We start from the raw sequence: 15,191 nt of genomic DNA, 5'->3' as shown, positions 1-15,191 counted from the left end.
AGACTGATGGCCTTTTACCAGGGTAAATATGCACTGGGGAAAAGGAAATGATCAGTATTTCAGGGATTATTAGACACTGGTTCAGAAGTGACATTAATTCCAGGGGACCCAAAATGTCACTCTTGGCCTACCAGTCAGAGTGGGGGCTATGGAGGCCAGGTGTTCAATGGAGTTTTAGCTCAGGTCTATCTCACAGTGGGTACATTGGGCCCCAGGTCCAATTCTGTAGTTATTTCTGGAGATCCAGAATGTATAATTAGAGGAGACATTCTGAACAACTGGCAGAATCCCCACATTGGCTCTCTAACTCATGGAGTGAGGGCTATTATGGTAAGAAAGGGCAAGTGAAAGACACTAGAACTGTCCCTACCTAGCAAAATAATAAATCAGAAGCAATACCAGATTCCTGAAGGAATTACTGTTACTCTTAAGGACCTGAAGGATGCAGGAGTGGTGATTCCCACCACATCTCCATTCAACTCTCCTATTTGGCCTGTGCAGAAAACAGATGGGTCTTTGAGGACAACAATGATTATTGTAAACTCAACCAGGTGATGACTCCAATTGCAGCTGCTGTTCCAGATGTGGTATCATTGCTTGAGTAAATCAATACATCCCCTGATACCTGGCATGCAGTTATTGAGCTGGCAAATGTTTTTTTCTCAATAGCTATTAGTAAGTACCACCAGGAACAGTTTGCTTTTGACTGGCAAGGTCAGAAATATACATTCACTGTCCTACCTCAGAGGTATATCAGTTCTCCAGCCCTATGTCATAATCTTGTCTGCAGGGACCTTGATCATTTCTCCCTCTCGCAAGACATCACATTGGCCCATTATACTGATGATATCATGTTAATTGGACCCAGTGAGCAAGAAGTAGCAACTACTCTAGACTTATTAGTAAGGCATTTTCAGGCCAGAAGATGGCAGACAAATCCAAGAAAAATGCAGGGGCCTTCCACTTCAGTGAGATTTCTAGGTGTCCAGTGGTTTTGGGTATGTCAAGATATCCCTTCTAAGGTGAAAGATAAGTTGCTGCATCTGGCCCCTCCTATGACCAAAAAACAGACACACTGCCTAGTTGGTCTCTTTGGATTTTGGTGACAACATATTCCTCATTTGGGTGTGCTCCTCCAGCCCATTTATTGAGTGACCAGAAAAGAAGCTAATTTTGAGTGGGAACTGAACAAGAGGAGGCTCTGTGACAAATCCAGGCTGCTATACAAGCTGCTCTACCATTTGGATCATATGATCCGGCAGATCCAATGGTGCTAGAAGTGTCAGTGGCAAATAGAGACGCTGTCTGGAGCCTTTGGCAGGCCTCTATAGGAGAATAGCAATGCAGACCCTTAGGATTTTGGAGTAAAGCCTTCCCATCTGCTACAGATAACTACTTTCCTTTTGAGAAACAGCTTTTAGCTTGCTACTGGACCTTAGTAGAATCCTTCGCCATGGGTCACCAAATTACCATGAAACCTGAGTTGCCTATCAAGCTGGGTGTTGTCTTACCCACCAAGCCATAAACTCAGATGTGCACAGCAGCACTCCATCCTAAAATGGAAAGGTTATATATGAGTTAGGGCTAGCACAAGTCCTGAAGGCACAAGTAAGTTACATGAGGCAGTGGCCCAAATGCCCATGGTCTGCATTCCTGAACATTACCTTCTCTTTTCCACACCAGAGATATGGTCTCTTGGGGAGTTCCTTACAGTGAATTGACTGAGGAAGAGAAAACTTGGGCAGATGGTTCTGCACGGTATGTAGGTACCACCTGAGGGTGGATAGCTGCAGCACTACATTCCCTTTCTAGGATGTCCCTGAAGGACAATAGTGAGGGGAAACCCTTTCAGTGGGCAGAAGTTCGAGCAGTGCATCTGGTTGTTCATTTTGCTTGGAAGGAGGACTGGCCAGAGGTGCATCTGCATACTGACTCATGGACTGTTGCTAATGGTTTGGCTGGATGGTCAGGGACTTGGAAAGAGCATGATTGGAAAATTGGTGACAAAGAGTTCTGGCAAAGAGGTATATGGATAGACCTTTCAGGGTGGGCTAAAAACAGATATTTGTGCCCCGTGTGAATGCACACCAGAAGATGACTTCAGCAGATGAAGGTTTTAATAATCAAGTGGATAAGATGACCTACTCTGTGAGTACCAGTCAGTCACCTTCTCCAGTAACTCCTGTCATGGACCGATTGGTTCATGAACAAAGTGGTCATGACAGTAGGGAGGAGGTTATGCATGGACTCAGCACATGGACTTCCACTCACCGAGGTTGACCTGGCTACAGTCACTGCTGAATGCCCAATCTGCCAGCAGCAGAGACCCCCACACTATCCCCAATAAGGCATTATTCCTCAAGGTGATCAACAGGCTACATGGTGGTAGGTTGATTACATTGGACAACTCCTATCATGGAAGGGGCAGCAATTTGTTCTAGATGGATATGCATTCCTGCATGCAGTGTTCTGCCAAAACTACAATCTTCAGACTTACAGAATGCCTTATCCATCGTCATGGTATTTCACACAGCATTGCTTCTGATCAAAGAACCCACTTGACAGCAAATGAAGTGTGGGAATGGGCACATGCTCATGGAATCCTCTGGTCTTACCATGTTCCCCATCATCCAGAGGCAGCTGGATTGACAGAACAGTGGAATACCTTTTGAAAACTCAATTATGGTGCCAACTAGGTATCAATACCCTGCAGGGCTGGGGTGATGTTCTCCAAGAGGCTGCATATGCTCTGAATCTGTGTCTACTGTATGATGCTGTTTCTCCCATAACCAGGATCCATGGGCCCAGAAACCAAGCTTGGAAATGGTAGTGTCACCACTCACTACATCCCCTAGCAATCCACTAGGAAAATTTTTGCTTCCTCTCCCTTTGACCTTGAGCTCTGCTGATATACAAGATTTAATTATAGGAGGGAAAGTGCTTCTACCAGGAGAAACGACAATGATTCCATTGAACTGAAATCTAAGACTACCACCTGGTCACTTTGAGCTACTCATTCCCCTGGATCAACAACCCAAGAAGGGGATTACTTGCCAGCTGGGGAACCCTGACTATCAGAGTGAAATAGGACTGCAACTATGCAATGGAAGTAAAGAAGAGTTTTCCTGGAATATAAGAGACCCCCTAGGGTGTCTTTTAGTACTACCATGCCCTGTGATTAAAATCAATGGAAAACTGCCCAACCCAATCCAAGCAGGATACCAATGGTTCTCAAATTTCAGGAATGAAGGTTTGGGTCAACCTACCAGGGAAAGAATCATGGCCAGCTGAAGTGCTTGCTGAGGGTAAAGGGAACATGGAATGGGTAGTGGAAGAAGGCAGTGATAAATATGAACTATGACCATGTGGTTAATTACAGAAATGACTGTAATGCTGTTTTGTTCATGTTATAGCATTTAAGTTGTAAGATATCAAGTTTAAGAGTGAATATTACCTGATTTACACCCTGTTCTGGGGAGATTTAATGCATTTCTGGTTTTCTGAAAGATAGTTGGGTATTGTTGGGCGAGGGAAAAATGTGTTGTTATTGTTTTCTATTTAGGGATTAAGTGTGGTTTAGGGTGATGTATATAGGTGCCAAGCTGACAAGGGGTGGACTGTCATGGTCAGGACATTAAATTAAACATTTTATTTTTTATTTTTATCATCACAAATGACTCTATTTTTCTTTCTTTTTTTGTGATTTGAGTGTCCCTAATGCTTGACACAGTATCTGGGGTTTCCTTGGTCGTAAATTTTAATAGTTCCATATTTTTTCTCCCATCCCTCAAGGGAATTTGCCAAGAGTTTTTTTTATTATCTGCTTAATATACTCTGGGATGTATCCAGTCATGACATTAAGCTTTTCAGGATTAAAGGCCCTCATTCTTATGCTGGACTCCTGGTGTTTGGATCATTTGAATGATCTATCCAAATAGGTTGAGTTGGATTATGTATACAGAGAATTTAAGTTCTGGACAAAATAAACCATTCTTCCTTTGGTCTCAAAGAGTAGGTGAAGTTACAAAATATGCGCAATGTCTTCCTTACCCCTGTTTTCTAAATACCTTAATCCCGATTGGATTGATTTTGTTCTTATCTCTAAATACCAGATTATACATATATAAACCAGCCTCTTAATGTCCAGAAATAACAATTACTGCTCCAGACTAAATGTGACTGCCATGAAAGCTTACAATCTAGGCCCCAGTTTTCTTATAAGTATTTTCTAAATGAGATCATACAATATTTTGCCTCATGAAATACCCCACAGGATTCAATCATATGTATACACGATGCATTCTTCAGCCACCTCCATCTACTGGGCCTCATGTATAATGCCCAAAGTCAACAGTCCTTCAGCACTCTCAATATTAGACAATTTCATTGCTCCCAAGAGTAAGATAACCAATAAATACACTCTCACCAAACAAAAAATCCAAACCTCTCCTTATCTCTTGTCCTTGCCCTTATTATTTATCCCTGTTTTTGTTGTGGTACTGTTGATGTTTTCCTGTTAAACATAGCTCATAGCATGCAATAGTATTTTTCTTCTTACCACAAAATTGTACATTCTTTGTACAATATTCATACCTTTGCAGTAGTTTATGCAAGAACTACTATTTGTAGTGTTAATCGGTGGGACACATAAGTCTATACAACCCCTTTCAGTCATGTTCACCTTCAATGTGGTAATATTACTTATAGACCTAATAGTGAACCTCTTTCACGTCTATCTATTCCCTTACAATCAAGTTCAACTTCATTAGCTAGCTGTTCACCCATCTCTAGCTTACATGTATCTCTAGGTCCCCCATGTTCTGTATTATAAGCTTATGATTTTACCTTTACCATGTTCATAAAAATGGAATCATACAATGTCTAACCTTTTGTGTCTGGCTTATTTCACTCAGCATTATGTTCTCAAGGCTAATCCTTCTTGTCATGTGGTTCAGGATGCTATTTTGTCTTACTGCTGCATAATATTCCATTGTTTGTATATTTCACATTTTGTTAATCCACTCATATGTTAATGGGCAATTGGACTCTTTCCATCAGGATGCTTTCAATTTAAGCTTCTTTAATGCACTTTTCTATGTAAAACTTATTACAACCTTCTGGAATTACACTATGAAAAATTAAGTTGGTCTCAATACCTCTTGAAGGCCAGACAGCATTTGAACAATTTGGCTAAGTGTTTTTGCTTAAATGGAGTTATTCAAGGATGAATTTCATTTTTTCACAAAATTATTTATGATAAAATTTAATTTTATCTCTCCTAAAATTTTTTTGTCAGAAAATATTGTCATTAGCATTTATAATTAAAGTCTCAAGTCATTTTCTAGCTTTCATTTTTCTGCCCAATATTACCTTGTTTTTTCTTAATTTAATTAGTTCAATAATTTGCATTTTCTCATAAAGGATAGCCTACAATGAGACAATATATTCTACACAGGAAAAAATTCACTAGGTTATTATATATTAAATAAGTATATTTCAAAATTAACTTGTCTTTAATAGTGTGGGCTGATTAAGGGGGTGACACCCATTAGTTCTAAAATTCTCAAAGCATGAACTTAGAAAATACACTATGACATACTCCTCCCCATCTTCACCTGTATATGAGTGATGAAAATATTGAATCAAATAAATGATCACAACCAGGTAATAATTTTATGGAGGTACAAAGAACCAAATAGCTGATATCTAATCAATTGTATTTTACTCTAAATTAAATGTGTAAAATTGGAGAGGTCAAACTAGGGGCTGAAATACTTCCATAGCAAAGCAGGCATTTGTCCTTCTTCATTCAATACATGCTGAAAGATAAAACATTAAGTCTAGTGGAGAAAAATTGTAACAGTTAATAGAAAGGCATATAAACATTTGGTCAGGGAAAATTGATCAAGATACCACTAAAATAACATAAAATGTTCTTAAAAAATGTATAGACACCCTTTTGCTTTACAAAGAAATAGCATTCTTCAACTTTCCAACTCTTTCATATAGCCAAACATTTACGAAGTCCTCTTGATTTTAACCTTCAAATATCTCTCAAATCCATACTATTCTTCACATCTACATTTCCTTGCAGGAAAATGTGTTGTGACCAGGCTATGAGAGGTGTCCTACCGATGGAAGAAGATGAGTATAACTGAGAAAACCATATCACTGAGAATCAGAGACATGTAGAGACCCTAGCACTGAGGCTAGACAACATGAAAAGGCTCACCAGGACTCCCAGAAAGCTAGCAAGGACTAAACAAGCAACAGCATGCTACAAGTAAGGGAAAGGCAAGATCAGGGAGAGAGACCTTGTCTGAGAAGCAGGTGCAAAGGAAAGCCTGAAAGCCAAGGGTGGGGAAAGAACATTGAGAAAAAGACTCAGACAAGTTAACCCTCTCTCTAAACAAAAAATAAACCCAAGGGAATTAGAAGCTAATGGTGTTCTGAAAGTAAACATCACAACAACAAAACCCATAGCCAGCTGATTACTTCATTAGGTCAACTCCATCCTCCAAATTAATAGTTTAGAAAAATAAGTGTACATTTCCAGGCTTAAATATCATGTAGTTCAGGCTATAATGTTTTATATACCATGTGCAACAATCAATGAAAAATCATAAATTGCAAAATAAAGCTAGATATAACACACCCAAGGTACAAACTAATAAACGGAACAAGAATCAGAAATGAGCCATAAATTGGAACTATGGGACAGATAATTTAAAGCAACCAAGATTAATATGTTAAAGTCTCAATGCAGAATTTTAATAAACAGATGGAGCCTATAAGAAAAAGTGAAATGGAAATATTAGAAATAAAAAAAAAACCTGGTGAAATAGGTGTAAAATCATGTATATAGCCAACACAGCTGAAATAAAAATTGGTGAACTTTAAGAAACATGGAAAGATATTACCCAAACTGAATCACAGAGGAGAAAAAGTAAAAAAAAAAAAAAAAAAAAATGCAGAGCATCCAAGATTTGTGAAATAGTGCTAAATGGTCTACCATGTGTTTAACGTTAACCCCAAATGGAGAATATAAAAAGAATGGGGAAGAAGAAATATTTGAAGAGTTAATGGTAGGAAACTTTTCAAAAGTAATAAAATGCTTTAAGCCCACAGATCCAACAGCCTCAGAGAATACTAAGAAGGATAAACAACATAACATATATCATATACCAACTACTGAAAGGCAAACGTAAATAAAACCTTGAAATCAATCAAAGGAAAAAACACAATATGTATGCGGTAAAGACAGTAAGAATAAGAGCCTATAGTTTTACCTCTCTGTGTATAATAAGATTATTGTGTCATCTTTAAAAGGATAAAAATCCTATCAAAATAGAATTCAAAATCCAATAAAAGTATATTTAAAAAAGGACAGAGAAGTAAAGACTTTTTCAAACAAAAACATAAAGACTCCTTAGGAGAAAGTTTGCACTACAAGATATAATAAAGTGGATTCTTCAGACAGAAGGAATATAGACTAGATAGAAAACGTAATAAAGATTCCCAGAAATACTTAAAATTAAGGTAATTTTTAAAAGACCTTTATAATTTATCTTTAATTTATTAGCTAATGCAAAAATAATATCAATATATAGTTTGTATTTATAGTATATTTAAAAGTACTGTATATGCAAATATAACACAAAATGTGGGAGGGAAGAAATGGGAGTGTACCTTTGCTATATATTTACATTTTGCATAAAGTGTGTTTACATTTTGCACAACTTAAAGGCAGACTGTGATGAATTATGCATATGTAAACCAAAGGTCAGCCAATATTTTCTGTAAATAACCAAACAGTAAATATTTTATACTTTTTTTCACCACATACAATCTCTATACCATAACCCATATATTCTTTGTTTATTTATTGTTGTTTGTTTTATTTTACTTTGTTTTATAACTATGTTAGAACAGAAAAAACATTCTAAGCTCTTGAGCTGTACCAAAAGAGACCATGGGCCAGATTAGGCATATGAACCATAGTTTGCCAATACCTCTTATAAGCTATAGATAAACTAAATTAAAATCTTTAAAAGAAAAAGTTTGAATATATATTGGAACTAAAAAGGAGATACAAAAACAAAATACAATGCAAAAAAAAAAGAAGAAGAATCAAAGAACATATAGCATAAATGAGGGGGGTAATGGTTAAATTGTTTTATAATCCAACCATATCAATAATTATATTAAATATAAAAGGTCAAAACACTTCAATTAAAAGATAGAGATTGTTAATTCAAAAAAAAAGTCCTTATATATATTGTCTACAAGAAAAAACTTAGAAAACTGTATTCTCTATACTAATATAAAGAAAGCTGGATTAACTATATTAATAGCAGAAAAAAGAAACAGACTTTAGAACAAGAAATATCACCAAAAGTAAAGAATATCACATAATGAGAAGCATCACATTTACCGGGAAAGCATACATAACAATCCTAAATGACTATGCACTTAATGGCAAAGATTCAAAAACTTGAAGCCAGAATCATATAACTGAAAAGTGATTTAGGCCTACTCACAGTTACATTTGAAGACTTCAACAATTCTCTCTCACTAATCAATTAAACAAAATCAGTAAGGCTGTAGAAGACCTAAACAACTATATTGAACAACTTAACTTTATTGGCATATTTGAAACTCTCCACTGAACAACAGGAGTATGAACTGACACATATATGGTCAATTGATTTCTTTAATTGTGCAAAGTCAATTCTACAAAAAGAGAAGATAGTCTTTTAACTAATCACGCTGGAACAATTGAGTATACACATGCAAAAAAGACATAAAGGGAACTGTGACCCATATTGCATAATATATACCAAAACCAACTCCTAAGAATCATAGACCTATATGAAAGACCTATAGATATTTTATTAATATGAGAAGAAGACACTGGGGAAAATTTTAGTGACCTTGAGTTGTGCAGTCTGTTGGCAAACTACAGTCTTCCAGCCAAATCAAACTCACCTGTTTTTGTAAATAACATTTGATTTGAACATAGCCATACCTGCTTATTTATTTACCAACTAAGACTGCTTTCAACAGAAAAGTTGAGTAGTTGCAAAAGGGACTTCCAGCCCACAAAGCCAAAAATATTTACTACCTGTGTCTTTATAGGAAAAGTGTGCCAATCCTATATTTCTTAGATATAACACCATAAGCATAAGTTATAAAAGAAAACTCTAAGTAAGATTCCACGTAAATTAGAAACTTCTGCTTAAAAATACATGCCATTAACCGGAATAAAATATTTGAAAAACAGATATCTAATGAAGAAATTATAATCAACAAATAGAAAGAATGCTCAAATTCAATTACTTTCGGTTCCTGATGCCTGCCCATGCGAAAAAAAAGTCAATTACTAAGAAAACAACCCAATTTTAAATATTGGCTAAATGTTTGGACAGATACATTACCAAATAAGCAAATGAAAACATGCTTGTTATTATTAGTCATTAAAAAAACATGAAATACAAAATAAATCACAAAGAGATATCACTATGTAACTACTAAAATGGCATAATTTTTTTTTTAATCTGCTACTACCAAGTGATAGAGAAGATGCAGAATAACTGGATATTTCATACATCGGTATTTGTAATGCAAAATGTTATAGCCACCCTAGAAAATATTTTGGCAATTTCTTATAAATAAATGTATTTAACCTAGTAATTTCACTCTTTTATTTGCCGAAGGAAAAGGAAAACTTATGTTCACATAGAATGTGAATATTTATATTGAGTTAATTCATAATTGCTTCAAACAGCAAAATAATTCAAATATCCTTCAAATGGTGAATGTATAAAAACTTCATTGCACACAAAGAAATAATACTCATCATTAAAATGGCATACACTACGAATCACGTGACAACATGCATGAATCTCAAATGCATAATGCTAAGTGAAAGAAAGCAGGCTCAAAATACTATATACTTTGATACCATTTATATTACACTACTGAAAGGCAAAACATAGGGTCAGAAAGCTGATTAGTAGCTGCCAAGGACAGAGACCTGAGGCAGACTTGGGTCAGAGTCTTGGAGTAAGGGTGGATTATGAGCGGGCATAAGGGAATTTTTTTGCAGCAATGGACCTCTTCTATCTTTTGATGCTGGTTATGTGACTATATTTTTAATCATCAAATCTTACAGAAATGTACACTAAAAAGGGAAAAGTATCTGTTACTATATGTAAACATTATTTAATAAATTAGACAAAAGTAACAACACATCATCACCAAATATTTTTTCCAAGAATATAAAGATGATTCAATATCAGAAATTGTGTCAGTGTCTCATTAGTGGATGTACTAGAGGACAAAAAAAAATCACATTTATAAATACATACAATCCTAAACAGATTTAGAAAAGCATTTGATAAATTTCAATAGATGGTCTATTTCTACCAATATATGACAAAATATTTTCAGGTATTAAATAATAGAGCTCTTCCTTTATATGACAAATAATACTTTTTAATAAATCTATGGAAAAGATTGATAAAAATCTTTCATAGTAAATGTAGATGAATTCCTACTTAGATCAGAAAAAAAGGCAAAGAAGTTTAGTCTCACTGTCACAATTTAAAATAATATTTGTGATCTTGATTAACACTATAAGGTAAGAAAATGTGCTAGAAATGATAAGAATTTGGAAGGAAAGATCTCTCAATTTCCTGTAAATAAAATATTTATTATTGCATAAAACTGAATGAATGAATAAACAAACTTACAGAACCAATTTTTAAAAATTTAGTAGCTTTCCTCTATACTAGAAAAAGTTACTGAAAAATGTAATGGGAACCAAAATACCACATTTCTCTAGCAATGTACAGGAATGTTACACCAAATTTTTAAATTCTATTAAAGGAAGCAAAAGTATATAGATATAGACTGTACAATATAACATGTTAAAGATATTATATCTCAACAAATAAATTTATAAATCCATACAATCCTAGGCCATACCAACTAGATTTATTTGGATTATGTGGAAAAACAAAGATCTGCAATTATCCAGGTCGATTTTGAAAATGAGACATCCTAGCATATATTAAGCCATACTACAAAATGTTGGTTATAGAATTAATATGAGTACAATAGTCAAATCAAGCAGAACAAAGAGCTCCACAAGAAGGCAAAGCTTATGCTGGTACTTATATGACAAATTTGATACTGCAAAGCAGTAGGAAATGATAGATTGTTTAATGGATGGACTTGATAAAACTGGTTCTCTCTTTGGAGAAAATAAGGTGGTTGCCTGCTAAACTTGGATTAACACCTGTAGGTGAAAGGTGAAGATCTAAAATGAAGAGAAGAAATCACTGGGGCATTTGGTAGTGATCTAAGGTTTGGGGAAGAATTCTTAAGTAAAAAACAAAAAAGGTCAAACCATAACATGGAAAGTGATAGATTGATTACAACAATATTTAGGGTTTGCTCTTACAGAAGATACATACTGTAAAAATTAAAGGATAGATATAAATTCAAAAGGAGACACTTTCATGTCAAAATCTCAACAGAAAACATCCAGAATATACAAAAAAAGAATTTTAATGGGACAAAGGATATGCTCAAACTCCTTGGTAATCAGATAATTGCAAATTAAAATAACAATGAAGTGTATCTGTAAACCATAAGAATGATAAAAATAAAATATGTGGACAATACTAACTGATAATGACCTACGCATTGGTGCATACCTGATACAGTTATTCTAGAATGAAATTTCATATTAATTAGTGTAACTAAGTATATGACACAGTTCTTGGTCTTCACCTCTGGGTATATATCCAACAAGGTCTATTCGGAAATATGAACAAGGACATTCAAGAAAGCATTGTTTGTGTTAGTGGGAAGTTGTAGGTATCTCAGATGTTCATCAGCAGGAACATGCATGCCAAACATGTAACTATGAAATAAGCTGCAGCAAATATGGCAATGGACCAGATGAACGCAAAGCAATATGAACAGATCCTAAAAACAGAGTGCTGCATGCATAAAGTCAGACACAGAGTGAAATTTATGTAAATGTAAAACGCAGACACAAAGAAGCACTACATATTTTACATGGATTGATACAGATCTAAGGATTTTTGCCAAAAATATACTGTGGATGTCTGTAGAGTGCATAGAAAGGGAATAAAAGATAAATAAAAATAAAATTAAAACATCTAAATATATTTAAATAGTAGTTAAGTGAGATGATAGAAATTTAGCTGATAAAATATGGAGCAGGATTAAACTGTATAGTATATTACAAAGCAAATAGTTACATGAAATATGCAAAATTATACTTTGAAAATTCTAGTGTCTAACTGATAATCACTGTGGTTATTACCATTTTCACTAATTTGTTTTTACTGTTAAGGCAAAAGTGCTGCTTTTTTTGGTTTTCTTATATTTTTCTTCTTTTTGTTTGATTTTGTAGCTAATACATCCTTAAACGTGGTACACTTTCTTCACAGGGCATTTTTTACAGTCAGTCATAGGATCATGAATTGATTTTTCAGCTTATATCATTTAATATAGAGGTCTTGAAAACTTAATGTTTGCTTAAATCCTTCCATTAGTTCTTTAAAAATGCAGTAAAAGTATGTAATTTGACTTTGTTCTGTAGCAACTAGGATCCTGGGCTTGCACACAATGGTCATGTACAGAAATGGAATTTTATTGCCTCTGCCAATAACTTTTTTTGTCAAGACACTGACTTTGGCTGAGCATATATTAAAGATCAAATTGTTATTTCTAAATATTTCTGAAGAATCATACAAAAATGCCTTACAACAATTTAACCTACATCTATATTTAAACACATGTTTTTTTTTTTTCCTTTAAACTCCTCCTTCTGGACTCTGAGGGAGATTATAGCCCAGTGTTGTTGGTTTAATAATAGTCAAGTATAATCGCAGGACACTTAGGAAATGTCACTATATGTGAAACAGAATGGAATGTGATTTTAGATCTGGAAATCGCTGGTGGTGAGCAGAGTGCGAATAAATATCAAATGTCTTCTGTTTAGCACTAAATGTAAAATCTTCCAAATCATCTTATCCAACTCTAGATGTTAACTTAAATGTAAATGCACATATTGAATGCAATAGTGGAATAGCAAACAGAATTCATAACAGAACAAGTAATGTAATTGGGGATGATGTTTTATTGTAAGCCAAGAAATAGCAAGTGTAGCTGGTCTTAAAATGCCTACACAGGATACTTAGGATATTAGAAATGATAGAACTCTGCTATTGATAATCTGCTCTGCATTTTAAATTTCAATTTCATAACATAGAAGGTATGCTTCTTGGAGGTAAGGACCTTACCTAGTTAACTTTATTTAAACACCATCTAAGCCCCATTTCAAAAGTCTAGAAGAAAAGGGAATTTACTGTAAATTTACAAAGCAAAATTTCGCCCGAGATCTTCAGCAAACTACCTGATTAAAATATCTGCTTCAAAGCATGCTTCCAGGTCTATTAGTTAGCCTGAGTGCTGAGACAGTCATGGTGGGAAGACGTAATAACGATCCAGGGAAAAAGTAAGTCCTGGTAAGCCTTATGAGATCGAAGATAATGCACAATTACCATGTTTCTTCTAAGTCGAAGACATTTGAAAAGTTTGAGTACTCGCTGAAGATTTACTATTTACCAGAATCCTTTAGAGATTTAAATTTCACTGTTATTCATCAGGATATGAGGTAAGAATACAGTAATGAAAAATCTCAAGATTCAAGCTTTTGAGAATCCATTCTGAATAAAATCACCCTCTTCTCAAGGAACCCATAATTTTTATTTTCTACTGGTCATTTACTACACTGTATTTTACACGTATTTCCTTAAGTAGTCCAAAGCTGTTCTCAGTACAATGCTGCATTTAATAGAATTTATAGCCTAAATATTCCTTGATACAGATAATTGAATTATAGTAAATAGTCATACAAGAAAATAATTTTTCATTAATAAAACAAATGAGTAGATCTATCTGTATGTACTGAAATGCCAGGTTCTCTAGGACTTGGAATAATGTACATTGTATCATTTACCCTGTGTGATAAAAGGTATATGCATATTCACCTACAGATAAATATAGGAATAGATACATTAATTTTAAATGTACCCTGGTACATGCATATTATTTTCTGGAAAGATGCAAAGGGAAAAGCTGATGGTGAATAACTTTGAAAATGAAAATTTAGGGGTCAGGAGAAAAGAAGGAAGATAGCCTTAGTTCTCATTTGATACTGCTTTGTACTTTTGACATTCGTGGCAGATGCCGTATTAATTTTATTTAAAATTAATAATCAGCATGATGTGAGTATAGGCCATTTATGTTTTCCTGTCTATATTTAAAATATATATATGAATTAATCTTTTAAGTAAAATAAAGGCAGAAGATGGGATTCAGGCAGACAGGGAAGAAAGAATAAAGAACAGAAGGAAGAAAGGGAAGAAAGAATGAAATGACCCACTAAAGAATGTTTTCAAAGTATATTTATCAATCTTTTCCTCTATTCTGGTATGTCCTGAATAAATCTAGGTGGGGGAGCCACATCATGAGCGGTAGGGGCAAATTTAGTTTGAAAGTGTCTCTTAAGAAACTGGTATTATGGCCTATTATTACTATTCACTTAAAATTTTTTGAAACCTTTCCTCAATATCATGTTACCTTACTTAATCTTAAATGATTTCCCATTCAAAATGCTAACCATCTGATGATTCTTTGCGCATGAGTTACTTCAGGCAGTCCTACAAACGTGTTTAAATATATCGAACCAAAGCTATTGTAATTGTGTTTTCAGCAATTGTTATCCAGGCATAAACAAGTGTTAATAATACAGATATTTAATGGACATTTTGTTTGTAAAAATCATTGTCCAGTTTTCCAGTCAGATGTCCCTTTATAAAATGAAATTTGACACTGATACTTGCTTAAGAAAATTTGACATTTACTATTGTATAGATAAAAAATCAGTAAGCTGTAATACCTACTTTTGAGGCAGATAATTAAACAATCACCCTCTTCCTAACTTTTAAATCATCCTATGTTCATTCATAAATGGAAAGATTTTCTTGAGGGAAAATGTGTAAGCCCTTAATATAAGGGCACATTTTTGACCCTTCAAGGAACAGTTACTTTTTACATTTTTAAAGAAATTTGGAAATTTAGTGGTT

This window comes from Tamandua tetradactyla, chromosome 3 (assembly GCF_023851605.1).
Source record: "Tamandua tetradactyla isolate mTamTet1 chromosome 3, mTamTet1.pri, whole genome shotgun sequence".
Lineage (NCBI taxonomy): Eukaryota > Metazoa > Chordata > Mammalia > Pilosa > Myrmecophagidae > Tamandua > Tamandua tetradactyla.
This window is presented reverse-complemented; position numbering follows the sequence as displayed.